This window comes from Ixodes scapularis, unplaced genomic scaffold (genome assembly GCF_016920785.2).
Source record: "Ixodes scapularis isolate PalLabHiFi unplaced genomic scaffold, ASM1692078v2 PGA_scaffold3__209_contigs__length_174095766, whole genome shotgun sequence".
In the NCBI taxonomy this organism is placed as follows: domain Eukaryota; kingdom Metazoa; phylum Arthropoda; class Arachnida; order Ixodida; family Ixodidae; genus Ixodes; species Ixodes scapularis.
Window position 1 is genome coordinate 54,640,468 of NW_024609868.1, and position 12,366 is coordinate 54,652,833.

A 12,366-nucleotide genomic window follows, 5' to 3' on the forward strand; every position below is an offset into this window, starting at 1 on the left:
AACAAAACTACGAAACTTCTAAGAGCCGCAGGGGGGGGGGGGGGGGGGGGGGGGGGGCAAACTTTTGTTTAGGGCAATAAACTAAACTCAAACTACCTTTGATCTATCAGAATCAAAAGCAGTCCAACTGTCCAACTGTAGGTAAGGTAGCAGTAGCACAACTCTACCAAACCGCAACCTGCCTTTCGATTTAAGATGCGTTCCATTTATCTTTTGGGGAAGTGCTCGCGTGACCGGGAGGGAAGGGGGGGGGGGGGGGGGGGGGTGAGGTGAGGGAGCCGTGAACCGCACTTTAACACGCGAAGAGCCGCATGCGGCTTGCGAGCCGCAGCTTGGCCACCTTTGGTCTACGCGGTCCTGATGTTTGTGTTAGTGCAGAGTCAGTTTCGATGGGTAATGAAGCTTCAATTCTTTCGCAGCACAGGAACGTATGTGTGAAAGTTCGTGTTTAGTTCCTACAATTTTTAAATGTTTTGAATATTTTGTAACACCTTTTCTATTTTTATTTTTTTATTTCGAATGGCTGATAGAAGACGTGTCCTGCTGTGAATGAGTCTTTTTTCCTCACTTTATTTCGTTTATGTTGCGAGTTAGAGCTGTGTTTGTGTCTTTTGTCTGCTTGTCCTTGTGCCTTTTTTGCGCTGTTTTCTCAAGTCCCATATAGTCTGTTCACCCTTACGCTGAGACAGCAGCCTAAGCTACAAGCGCGAGCTAGCGTGCGCTCCTCGCTTTTAGGCATGCATTTCTAGCGCGAGCGCTCGTTCTGCAGAAGCATGCTTCGAATCAATGACCTTGAGCTCTCGTGCTTGTGCTATAGACCGATCTCACCAAGCGTTCGGCGCATGCGTGACGCCGCCATAACTTTAGCTCACATGGTGCAAACGGCAGTGCACGAGATGGCTCCTGCCGCCTCGTGCTCTACACGCGCAGAGCTCCATAGAGGTAGTTGCACGCGCAAAGACTAAAGTTCCCTCGATGCATTGCGGCAGCGGCGGCGTAATCAAACTGGCAGGTGAGATCGGTCTATTGGCTGCAGTATCAGTACACTGTAGTATCAGCTTAAGGTGCAACCCCACCCTTGGTTGGTGCGATTCTGAACCAACAGATGGCGATGAGATCGCTTTCCAGACTTGTACATCAATGCAAGAAATCCTGAGTGGTGGCGCTTTGATACAGTGTGGTATTTTTCTATACCCTGATATTGACATCCCTGGTCCTTCGCTTGTTTTTCTCTACGCGAGCTTCTATGGAACGCGCACGGCTGTACCAGGTCTTGTGCAAGGGGGGCAGTTGCCTACGCTCCGAGCTCACGTCTCAAGCAAATGTGGTCAGAACAAAACACGCAAATGGTCGTGAGCTAATGGCGAGACACATCCACAACAAAGCAAACGACGCGTTGAAAAATATAAAATTGCCTGTTCGGCGTTAGCACCCCGCGAGGATTTCGAAGGCCAATTACACATATTCCAATGTGATCAGATTTATGTGATGGGCCGGGACTTTTGTCGTGCATGCGTTTGGCTCTTTGCTGGTTTCCAGCAAAACGTGATGATGTGATAGACTCGGGTTTCCAAAATTCTAGCTTGAGGAATTAAATACCTAAGAAATCAAAACAAATGAACTATTTTTTGGGCGATCAGGTGTCTCATTTAGGGAGCTGGGTATTTTTTTTTTAATCAAAACCACGAGACTGGAAAACACAAATTAGTACTGGTGCGAGAGTCATGATAAAAAAAATGCCAAAGTTAAAAATTAACTCGCAGCAATTGCTGATAAGAATTAATTTTAGTACGGGTTGAGTGATAATTGCAATGAGTGGCCAGGCAAAGATTCTGGGTCTGTGGATAGCTTTTGCACAAAGTTTAAGCAATGTTCCAGTCTTAATTTGGTGATTTATGCGCGCAAATAGTGCTGTGCAAATGTGAAAAAGATGCAAACTTGTAGAGTTTGACGTTGTATAAAATATAGTATAAGCACGTACATTTCGTGCTTATACTATATTTAAACGTGCTCACGTTTCAGTCTTAATCAGCGTACCGCTGATTAAGACTGAAACAGCGCTCCTTTTTTTCACTAGCGTTGAGCGTATCGAAAGTTAAGAGTGCTACTAAAGCTAAAGCCTGTGCACATATACTGCTCAGGCCGTAATGTTTGAATGTTCATAGTACTTTACTACCCTCAGATTTGGTGTACGTTGTCTCCTGATTGCTACAGAAAGAAGGAAACATTCTAACTCTGGGTTGATAGAAAAACTTCACCTGCTGTGACAGGTACCAGTAATCTCGGCGCCGATAATGAGTATCCATTGCATGCCAAGAGTCGCGTGCTCAGAACGAGTTTTTCCCACGTGATTTCATACAAACGCAATGGTGCTTGACAAACAACATAGTTTGCTCACACAAGCGGCCAAGTGTGAAGTTGAGAATATTTGTTATTGATAGTGGCACACGTAACAAGTAGCGTATGTCTTCTTCTTTTTTTTTCTTTTTTTTTTTTTTTACAATCCGCGAAATAGAATGCTCCTGGGTTACGTTGGTCTCTAACGCTTGTAGCACAGAAAAAAGCACAAGCTGGATTGTAGTGGGAAACGAAAACAATAATGATAAACACGTGTGTAATCTCGTGAAAACTGAGGGCATTGCACATATGCAGAAGGTAAGCTTTGTTTCACTAAATGCGTTACCAGTTAAGTATTCTGTTTTATCTTGCGAGTTAAAAACGTAACATACAAGTGCGAGCATGCTGCCCTGAACTGCACTTCCAGTCAACAAGCGCACCGTTTTAATCATGAAGATCGCTTTTATAGCTTTTGGTGCGCTCAAATTTTTAAAAACACAAATATAATCAATTATATGATTTTACTTATTTTTATTAAGTGCGCCTATTTTTTTTTCTTGTTGTATGTTGTCTTTTGCGTTCACGTGCCATTTTTTTTAGTTGTGTCATATTTTTTTTCCAGAAGTCTGACAACTATAGTCCGTTTCATCATAAGTAAAAGCCACATAATCAAAGATGTAGACAGGAAAAAAAAAAGAACGCGAACACGCGAACACACATTAAAAATGCAATGTAACGGTGCATTCAATATTAGTCGTCAGTTTTTTAGAGAGCAGGAGTTTCGTAGGGCGACATTCTTACCCGTTGCAGATTATAAAAAGTGCAGTACAACTGTTAGCTCGGGGACTTTAACGTGCATCACGCAGTATACGTGATACACAATCGCACGACGGTAGGATGCAGATGGGCGGCAGAAGCCAGGGTCCCTACTAAAGCCTCTTGATAAAGGCGTTTTTTACAAGTACCGCCAACCATAGTTGTGGAAACGCGCAAGACACGTGCCACGAGCCGGGGCTCCGCCGTCATTCGCGTTCAAGGGCCAATCATTTTAGTGCTGCGCCGCCATTTGCCTCCAAGGGCCGCTCGAGACACGGGCCTCGTGCACTGGCAACCGTACGTTACTTGAACGACCAGCGCAAACACATCGAGGAGCTTTAGTCCCTGCAGGTTCTGCAGCGTGAGCTCCGTTCTTTGAACGGAGCTCGCAATGGCGAACTTCTCCACGTGCTTTGACCTGCGGTGCCACAACACACTCGGCTAACGATCCCCCGCCGTACTTGGTTTAGCATGTGAGCTAACCAAAAAGGCTGCGCTTAGAGTATTGGCACTCTTTACCCCGCTATCATGGGCGCCGCCATCTGGGTGGTTAGTACAGATCAAACACAACTGCCGATTGTCATAATTCAAAAGTGTGACTACCTCATCATTAGTTTCGGTGTTAGGAAGCTCACGCAATATTGCTTTGCTTTGTCGTGACCCGTTTAAACATTTGTGGAGGACAAAAAAGCGTTTCCTATGATTTCAGATAAAGCCTCAGATAACTGAGAATCATCATTTTAAGCACCAAGATGTGTATGAAGCGTAGCTTATTTAGTGGCTCAAGTTTAGCCCGACCGTACAGGCACAGAAAGAGAACGGTCCGCTTGACCTCGCGCTCTTGGCGCTGCTTCAGTGGCTTCATCAGCCCGTAGCGTTGGCTGCGCTCAGAACAAAGGTAAAGCAAAGCAACTATTCAGATCTTTGGAGTTTACAAGCCAAACCCACAAAAATCACTGACCACGACCCAATAAAAAATTATTGCGGGTTTAGTTCGACTAACTGGAGATCTTTTGACGTGGAGTCGAAATCTCACATTGGCTTCCGTCAGATTGCATGTACCTCGGCCGATATTTAAACCGGATAAATATGAATTCATGGGCCAGCGCGGAGGCTCAGAGAGACTAACACGTTTTCATGCTTTGTGTTTTGTTTTAATATCATTGCCACTTAAGAGCCACCGAAGTGGTTTTTGAAACAATATATAGTCGAACAATTTCGACAAGCGTAGTTTGATTGCGAAAATGTTTTTTTCAAGTGATAAAAACATTCAAATGTTTTCTAATATGTGGCGGAATCCCTTTCATTGCGCCCGTTTCATTTGGATTACGTCAGGCATGTGTACGGACGCACAGTAGAACGCGCGCCAAAGCAGCTGTGGTGTACCCGCAGCCTCGTGCTTGTTGCTCTGACATCTCTGGCTTGCTCACTGCGGGCATCCAGGCTTCTGACACCCTGACATCTGGCGCTTTTTCTCTCTTTCACGTGGTGTTCCAAGCGGCACGGGACGGAAATTGCGCATCAAGCTATTCTTGAACACGTGCCGCCATCTGTGTTTTATATTAAGAAACTGCACTTTGCCGTAACTGAATGGGAAAAGCTTGAGGTCTAATAACATTCTTCACGTGTAATATATCAATATGGAAGTTCTGAAAAATGTAATATCGAATGATGCTTCATAATTTAATGTCTCGTAATTTTGATTAATTGACATGATTTCGTTTTATAGAGCCATTAAATAATACCATTTTGAACATTATTTTTGTTTTAAAATATACATTATCTGTACAGTTCATTGCTTACTTCTTTAGTTCATTATATCCAACCGAACACTTGCGTAAAAGATGGGAGCGTTGGGACGTTCTAACTCGAGAAACATTTTTTTTTATATTAGAGGCTGTGGTCTATTACATACCTAATAAATAATTAACCACTACACATAATCGTAATGTTGAGACATTAAAGTATTGTTGAAAAACAGCTCTTTAATTTGACATTAACATTTTAATTGTAGGAGACATAGAAAGAAAGTTATAAGCCGTCAAATAGCACCCAAACGTCATGCGCGGTGGGGTTCCACCCTTTAGCCCGGCTGCACAGGCACAGAAAGAGAACAAACGCGCTCTTGGCGCTGCTTCAGTGCCAACATCAACCTGTGGCGTTGGCTGCGCTCTGAACTAAGGTAAAGCGAAGCAAATATTCAGATATTATTATTTTACAAGCCAAACCAACGATGGTTGGTTTCGCTTGTTGAAAGGTCAGCGGTTTGGCTGCCGCTGGCCTTTCAACCTGTCATCAACTATAGTTTACTGTACCATTGGAGGCGAATGGCGGCGGAGCACTCGCTCATGGCACGTGTCTTGTGCTTTTCCACAATTATGGTTGGCGCTACTTGTAAGCGTCAATTTTATCAAGGGACTTTAAGTCCACTTGAAGTAGAGAGCGGTAGCTGCGATATCCTAAGCACCTCCCGTGCCATCACTTCCACTGATCGTTTGATGTATTCTTAAAAAACAGATTGAAAACACTCTGGACGCAACCTTCTTCTTACCTACCCTTTTTTATGAGTTTTGTTCTCTGCACACGGTTGGTAACACCTTCACGGTGAACGTTTTGCGCTTCTCAGCTTGTACGTAAGCCACCTGACGTGTTATGTTATCTTTCTTGTTACGGTACATGTTGGAGAACGGACTTATTTACGCGCCAATCCGCAATATGTATGCAAATAAGCCCGTCAGTTTTCAGCTCAAATATTATTTTTATACATTTATTTGAATTTGTGTTTCAGGTACCGCTTCTAATAGATATTTGCATCTTGAGCTGTTCAAGCTATATGAGTTTCCTGTCTAGCAACGCCAAAGCGCATTTTGTGTTCGCGGTGACTCCTGCCTGTTTTATATTCTTTTGTCTTCACATTCATAACGCGCATGTAAAAATCTGTGAATTTTTTACTATTCCTTATCAAGCGTGCTGCCGACGCTATAGCCTGAAAATTTGTATACTAACCGATTTTCACTTCTTGTAGAGGTGAATTTACAAAATTATATTTCTTATTGAAAAAAAATATCGCTCATTATAGCAAGCAATATGCTTATATAAACGGTGGTTTTTGTTTTATTTTTGTTTTTGTTTTTTACATTTTACTTATAAAACGTCGCTTACGAGTCTTAAATTGTCCTTTTTGCTTATTGCTTTTTTTAGCCATATATATAACGGATAATCAACGGTTCGTATACTTACATACTCCGAAAAAAACACCGAAAGTACGTTCCTGTTTTTTCGTAGTTCCTCGGTCATGCGTTTCGGCACGACGGTACGAAAGAAAATATTGCTTTTTTGTCTGCTCTTACTAGTCACCTGAGCCGGGGAACGTATACATTCTAATAACGTGACGTCGTGCTTTTGTCGGTATCATTTTTCTCCGGTAGAATACTGTTCAAACAAAACAAACCGCAGTCCTGCGGCCAGGAACCCGGCCTGGACTCAGCGCAACCTAAACAGATGGTCACTGCCCAATATGGCGCGTTTACACTCGCGGATTCGCGGGCGGATCCGTGCACGCGGAAAGTGGATTTTGGAGCCAGGTGGCGAAATGGGCTCGTCTTTGGCGGAACATTTTGGTCAGTCCGGGACCCATATTCAGATTTTCCGCCAGCGACGTGTCAATTTCGCCACCCGGCTACAAAATCCACTTTCCGCCTGCGCGGATCCGCCCGCGAATCTGCAAGTGTAAACGAATCCGCAAATCCATCCGCGAATTTGCAAGTGTAAACGCGAACAACGATGCACTCAAGACCGGTCGCCCAAGTAAGGAAGAGCCGCTTCTCGGCAACCCGAGCAATCACCCGCAATGCCGCAAGTTCTTTTTAGGAGCGAAGCTCCTTAGGGTCTAGCCTTGTCCGTCCGTCCGTCCGTCCGTCCGGCCGGCGTCCGTGCTCACATAAAAAGAAAACATGTTAGGGCAGTCGACAGGATTCCAACCTGTGCGGGGAGACCCCAATGGATTGCTAGTCCATCGCCTTAACCACTCGGCCACGACTGCGGTACGAGTAGGGGGCTCTGCGATGTCGTAGTAACTCAAGAGCTGAGGTTTCTGTCATGGATGAAACGTTGCATGCAGCCGCTCAACGTCTATACAAGAGAGGGCGCTGTGGTCAAATCCGTATATAATCGCGTTAAACTTTGCATGCATTGGCTCAACGTTTATAGACGAGAGGGCGCTGCGGTAAAATGCTCAAATGCGTATATAACCACGTTCCATACCACACATTCTGTTTCTGACATGGACCGTTGACTTAAGCGGGTGAGATGCGTTTCCACGGCTTCTAGCGGATCCAAGCTGATCCGCTAGAAGAACCACTTGCTCTGCATTTCACCGACCATAAAGCAGTAATAATGAAGTCTAAACGCAACCCGGAACTCAGCACTACCTATGAGCAATAAAAAAAAAAATCAGCACCATCAGTACTACCTATGAACAAAATCAGTATCATCAGCACTACCAGAGCTTCGCCCCAATCAACACCAGTCACCACGTAAAAATGCGGTCTTTTTTTTTGTGATTTGGGAGTGTTTTAGGAGCAACGGAGGTTGCGATGACGGGGTATGTTTGAAACATCCGTTATACTGGTTTTCCTTCTACGTTCGACCGGAGTCAACGCCATACCATCCAACGGATCCAGTCAAAGAGCGCCGAAATTGTATCGTCATGTTGCTCATCGCCTTTGTGCGTTTGACCAACTAAACAGGCTCAATAAATGAACCGCGATCCTGGGCTTTCTTCTGTGCGTGATTGGTTTAGTCAGTAATAGGAAACTCACAGACTATATATAAGTAGCGTGACGATGCACTTTTGGCACCGCCTGATTGGCTCCATCGGATCGGCTGCGGGCTGTAACAATTGCGGTGCTGTGCGCTATGCGTTTTTCTTGGCTTCCTGATAAGATTATCTAAAGCGGTGCGGGATTGTATATCTTTCTTTTTGTCCGGTCCTTATTGGATACAGAATCCTCAAAAGCCAGCTTGCTTTTATAATAAACACACATCGTCTTTCACACTCTAAAAAAAAGCCCGTGAGTCTTTTTTTCCCGCACAACACTCAGAGAGCCAATCAGCGCTACTTACGGATGCAGCTCAACGAATGACCATGCCGAAATATATGTTTAGGCTAAAAAATGCAGTCTGAGCTGTGACATTAAGCAATGCAAAACGTCACGCTTGCATTGCTTAATGTCACAACTCAGACTGCGTTTGTTGGTCTAAACATATGTTTCGGCAGCGTCATTCGCTGATCAGCCTCCGTAAGTTACGCTGATTGGCTTTCCGAGTGTTGTGCGGGAAAGCAGACGCACGGGCTTTTTTTAGAGTGCAGTAGCAGAGAGTCTGTCTGTTCCTTCGGCAGCCGTCTAGTCGTGTAAATCGGCGGAAACGTAACAGGGCGGACTTAATACGAAACGGAATATAGAAGAGTTTGTTTGTTTGTTATCCTAGTTATACGATATCCTTACAAATGTCGCAAAAGTGCTTTTTTTTTTTTTTTTTTACTGCGATTGTAGTTTGGTGCACACTTCGCGGGTTTCGCACCGTCGAACGCGCTCCATATCGACGCCGGCAATTTCGGGCGCTCCGCCAAAAGATTCCACATTGACGTCACGCCGCTGGACACGACGACTCTGACATCACGCCGCACATCACGACCCCTGGCGTCAGCTGACACCATGACGTGATATCGTCATGTCAAGTCACATTGCATAGTGACGCCACGCGACTTAATGACGTCAGGTGACACCGCGAGTCACGTGATGTCATGTCGCCACTTGACGTCATGGGATGTCATGTAATGTCATGACGCCACTTGACACTGTGATGTCATGTGACATTCAGACGTCACGTGGCAATACGTCGTCCCGTTACACTATGAGGACACGTAGAAACATAAACGTGAGACTGCTGATTATGGAAACAATATAAAGTTCTCGGGCGAGAAAACGAATTAAGTTAGGTGGGTATACAATGGTGCGTTTACGCTTGCGCGAATTCGCGGGCGGGTACACGCCGGCGGCGAGCTGATTTTGGAGCCGGGTGGCAAAATCCGCTCGTCACTGGCGGAACATCTGGACTGGACCGGGACCGACTTCCAGATTGTCCGCCAGTGACGAGTCCATTTTGCCACCGGCTTCAGAACCCGCTCGTCGCAGGCGTGAATCCGCCCGCGAATCTGCAAGTGTAAACGCACCATTAGGCCGGCGAAACCACGGGCGTCAAATTAGGCGGAACTATACACGCTCGAAACTTGAGTCTGCGATTGTGGAAGTGTTCTTCAGTGAACACAAGGCGGTGTTATTTTGTTTTCAATAATATTGCATAAGACGTTCAGGCAACCCCACCAACGACAGGGAACGGTTCATGCATACGCACGTGGTTCTTCATTCCCTGGATTTCAAACGTGGGCGCGCAATTTTCGAAGTGTTCTTCATTACCGCGAGGCAGTCCCAGTTTGTGTCTCTCTAGCTCTAGCCTGGAGGAACTTCTGCATCCGCGGTCAACGCGAGCTGCGACAGATATGGCACTAAAAGAACTAATAACTTACCTGAAAGACGCGGCGCTCTAGAAATTCTTTAGGAGACCACCTGCAGGTCAACAGACCAGAACAAGGCACGACTACCCAATCTAGCTCTCCAGCTCTTGATTACGAAACCTGCATTTCGGACACACCTTGTTCTACCAAGACAACAAACGTCATTCCACGAACGGAACGTTCGTACCGATATTAGCCCTGGAGCACAACTACCAGCCACTGCAGCTTTAAGATATTTAGCCATTCGCCCTAAGACGGCTCCACATCAAACTTCGACAGGCCTTGCGTCCTGAAGCTTGGGTCGTCCTACGACTCGACATGCGGGCGAAGGCCGAGACATCCCCCTGCACCCTGCACCCCGCCCCCCCCCCCCCCCCCCCCCAAACCTAATCCTCTCTCTTTCTATCCTTTCTTTTTCACCCAATCCCCTTTCCTGTCGACAGTGACATGTGCACACTGAGTGCACAAGCAACAAAGTCGATTTTTCAAAAAAAAAAATATAATAGACATTGCTTTCACTCACTCGCCTATGCGGACTCTAGGTGCGCGCTCACACCTTTACCGTTCATTCGGTCCATCTGCTCCTAAATGACACCTTAGCGGCTCCGAAGTCACACCTCAGCTGCCGCAGTGTATCACCTTACGGGTAGCGTAAATGTTCAGCGTTTCTTTTCTTTCCTTTTTTTTTTCTTTTTTTCTTTTTTTTTTTCTTTTTGAAGTGCAAGCCGCGCGTTTAAAGGCCTGTCGTATCGTAAGACACACGTCGACTATGGGAGCAGGAACGGGAACAGCGCCCTGCGGTAAAAGGAAAAACAAAATAGGTCAGCCTGCTCGGCTCCGACGGCTCCGTGAGTTTTATCGACGGTCGGTTGTTAAAACACTGCGGGCGCGCGATCCGTTGCCGAAGATAAAGCCACGTCAGCAAGAAATCAAAGGTACGAAAAGAAGCTTCGCACAGCCTACGATCTGCAGTCATTCCCTCGTTTTCGCGAGGAACCTTGTCTACATAACGAGAGACAAAAAAAAATGAAGCCGAGTTAAGGCAGTCTCGTATTGTACACTATGGTATCTGGGGCCCTGTGCTCCACGGCGGGACCAAGGGACCGGAACATCGTCGTCTGCTGCGATTGGTGAGCGGCGCGGCGCTGACCACTCGCAGCAGACGACGTTGTCCCGGCCCATTTGGTCCCGCTTTGACCAGCCGTGTAACACAGGGCCCCTGTTACCAGCTTCCTCCAATACATTTTGTCACGCTTATTAGGTCAGATTCTTCTTTCAAGTGCTGAAATAGTGCGTACAACAAACAAGAACAAAAATCATCGCTTCAATGAACGGCGTACTGAAATGCACGGGGTTAATGACGAATAATTTGAACGTCGATGATAGCAGGTCCGCGATCGTTCTCCGAAAATCACTGAGCGTGTAGCTTTCGCGGAATTGCATTTCCTGGGTGTATTTTGGATGTTTGGTGCTTCAGGCATGGGGTCTTGCATGCTCAATATCACCATTCCTTTTGAAACCTCACTTAAGCCGTCTATTGTATCGCAAATGCAAATGTTGGTTTATGTAGAGGCGCCGTCATATCTATGCGGAGATAGGGGCAACCTTTGCCTAAATCGCTTTGTAGCCGAGTCCGTGAAAACGAATAACAGTAAAATGTTCCTCAAGTGTATGTGCTTTTATTCGGAGTCGACTCCTCCGACTCTGAGTTTGGCTCCAATACATAGATTGTGAATATGTATCTTTATTTAAATGCTGCCTGTGCCAAAACGCAAAAGTTGAGCTGCGATTGTACCTCTACGACGAACTGTACCTCTAAAAAGAAGCGAAACCATATAGAGACTTCTACATGAAGTCTCTATATGGTTTTGCTTCTCTTTTTTAGGTTTGCCGGCGAGGCTTACGTTGAAAAACGTACCGCTGTTCGGGTTATTGAACGGTTTCGATTCCCTCCAGGAAGTTGTGAAGTGAGGTACCCGAAATAAAAACAGCAAAAATAGTGTATCTCGGAAAGGTGTTTTTTTTTTTTTTTTTACTCTTTCGTTTGTGAAGGAAACCTTTATACTCCTGAAACGAGGGGGAAAAACTATATTTTTTTATATGAAAAGGCTGGGTGATACATCAAGATGACCGATGACACATAAAACTTTTCGCGTCACTTCGAGGGCGAGGGAGGGTGAAAAAATATGCTACTCCAGGACTTCAAAGCTTTCTCTTGAAGTTTTTTTTTTTTTTTTTTTGTCCTTGCAAACAGAGGAATAATATAAAACGGTCTAGTTTTTAATAAAAGTATGACGAAGCTCCCGGCAATAAACAACGAGCGAAAAGGAAAAAGAACTGTATCCAGGGGCAATGTTTATTATGTTATATTATTTTATTATACCGGACACCCTCAACCACGGATATAGAGAAATATATAGTGAGGCAACAAAATATGCGCATTTGAACATGATTACAGTGCCGGTTGTTCTAGTTTGATGTACAATCACTTCTATTAGAAATAAAATATCTTTGTAAAGTGTAAAAGGGGCAAAATTATTTGTCGAACAAACAAGGTGTAAAATATCACAAAAGATCAAGGACTACGTTTTCTAGTCAGCTACATCTGCTTTAAATATTACTTTAACTAAAAAAAA

General features: G+C 45.1%; 1 protein-coding gene and 1 non-coding gene across 3 annotated transcripts in view; one reads left to right on the forward strand and one right to left on the reverse strand.

Annotated features, from left to right (window-relative positions):
• LOC8024042 overlaps nt 1-12,366 on the forward strand; it is a 94,904-nt gene that overhangs the window by 53,274 nt on the left and 29,264 nt on the right. The gene's annotated exons all lie outside the window — the stretch shown is intronic.
• On the reverse strand, nt 7,114-7,195 carry Trnaa-agc. Its single transcript has one exon. It is a non-coding gene; the product is annotated as a tRNA-Ala (tRNA).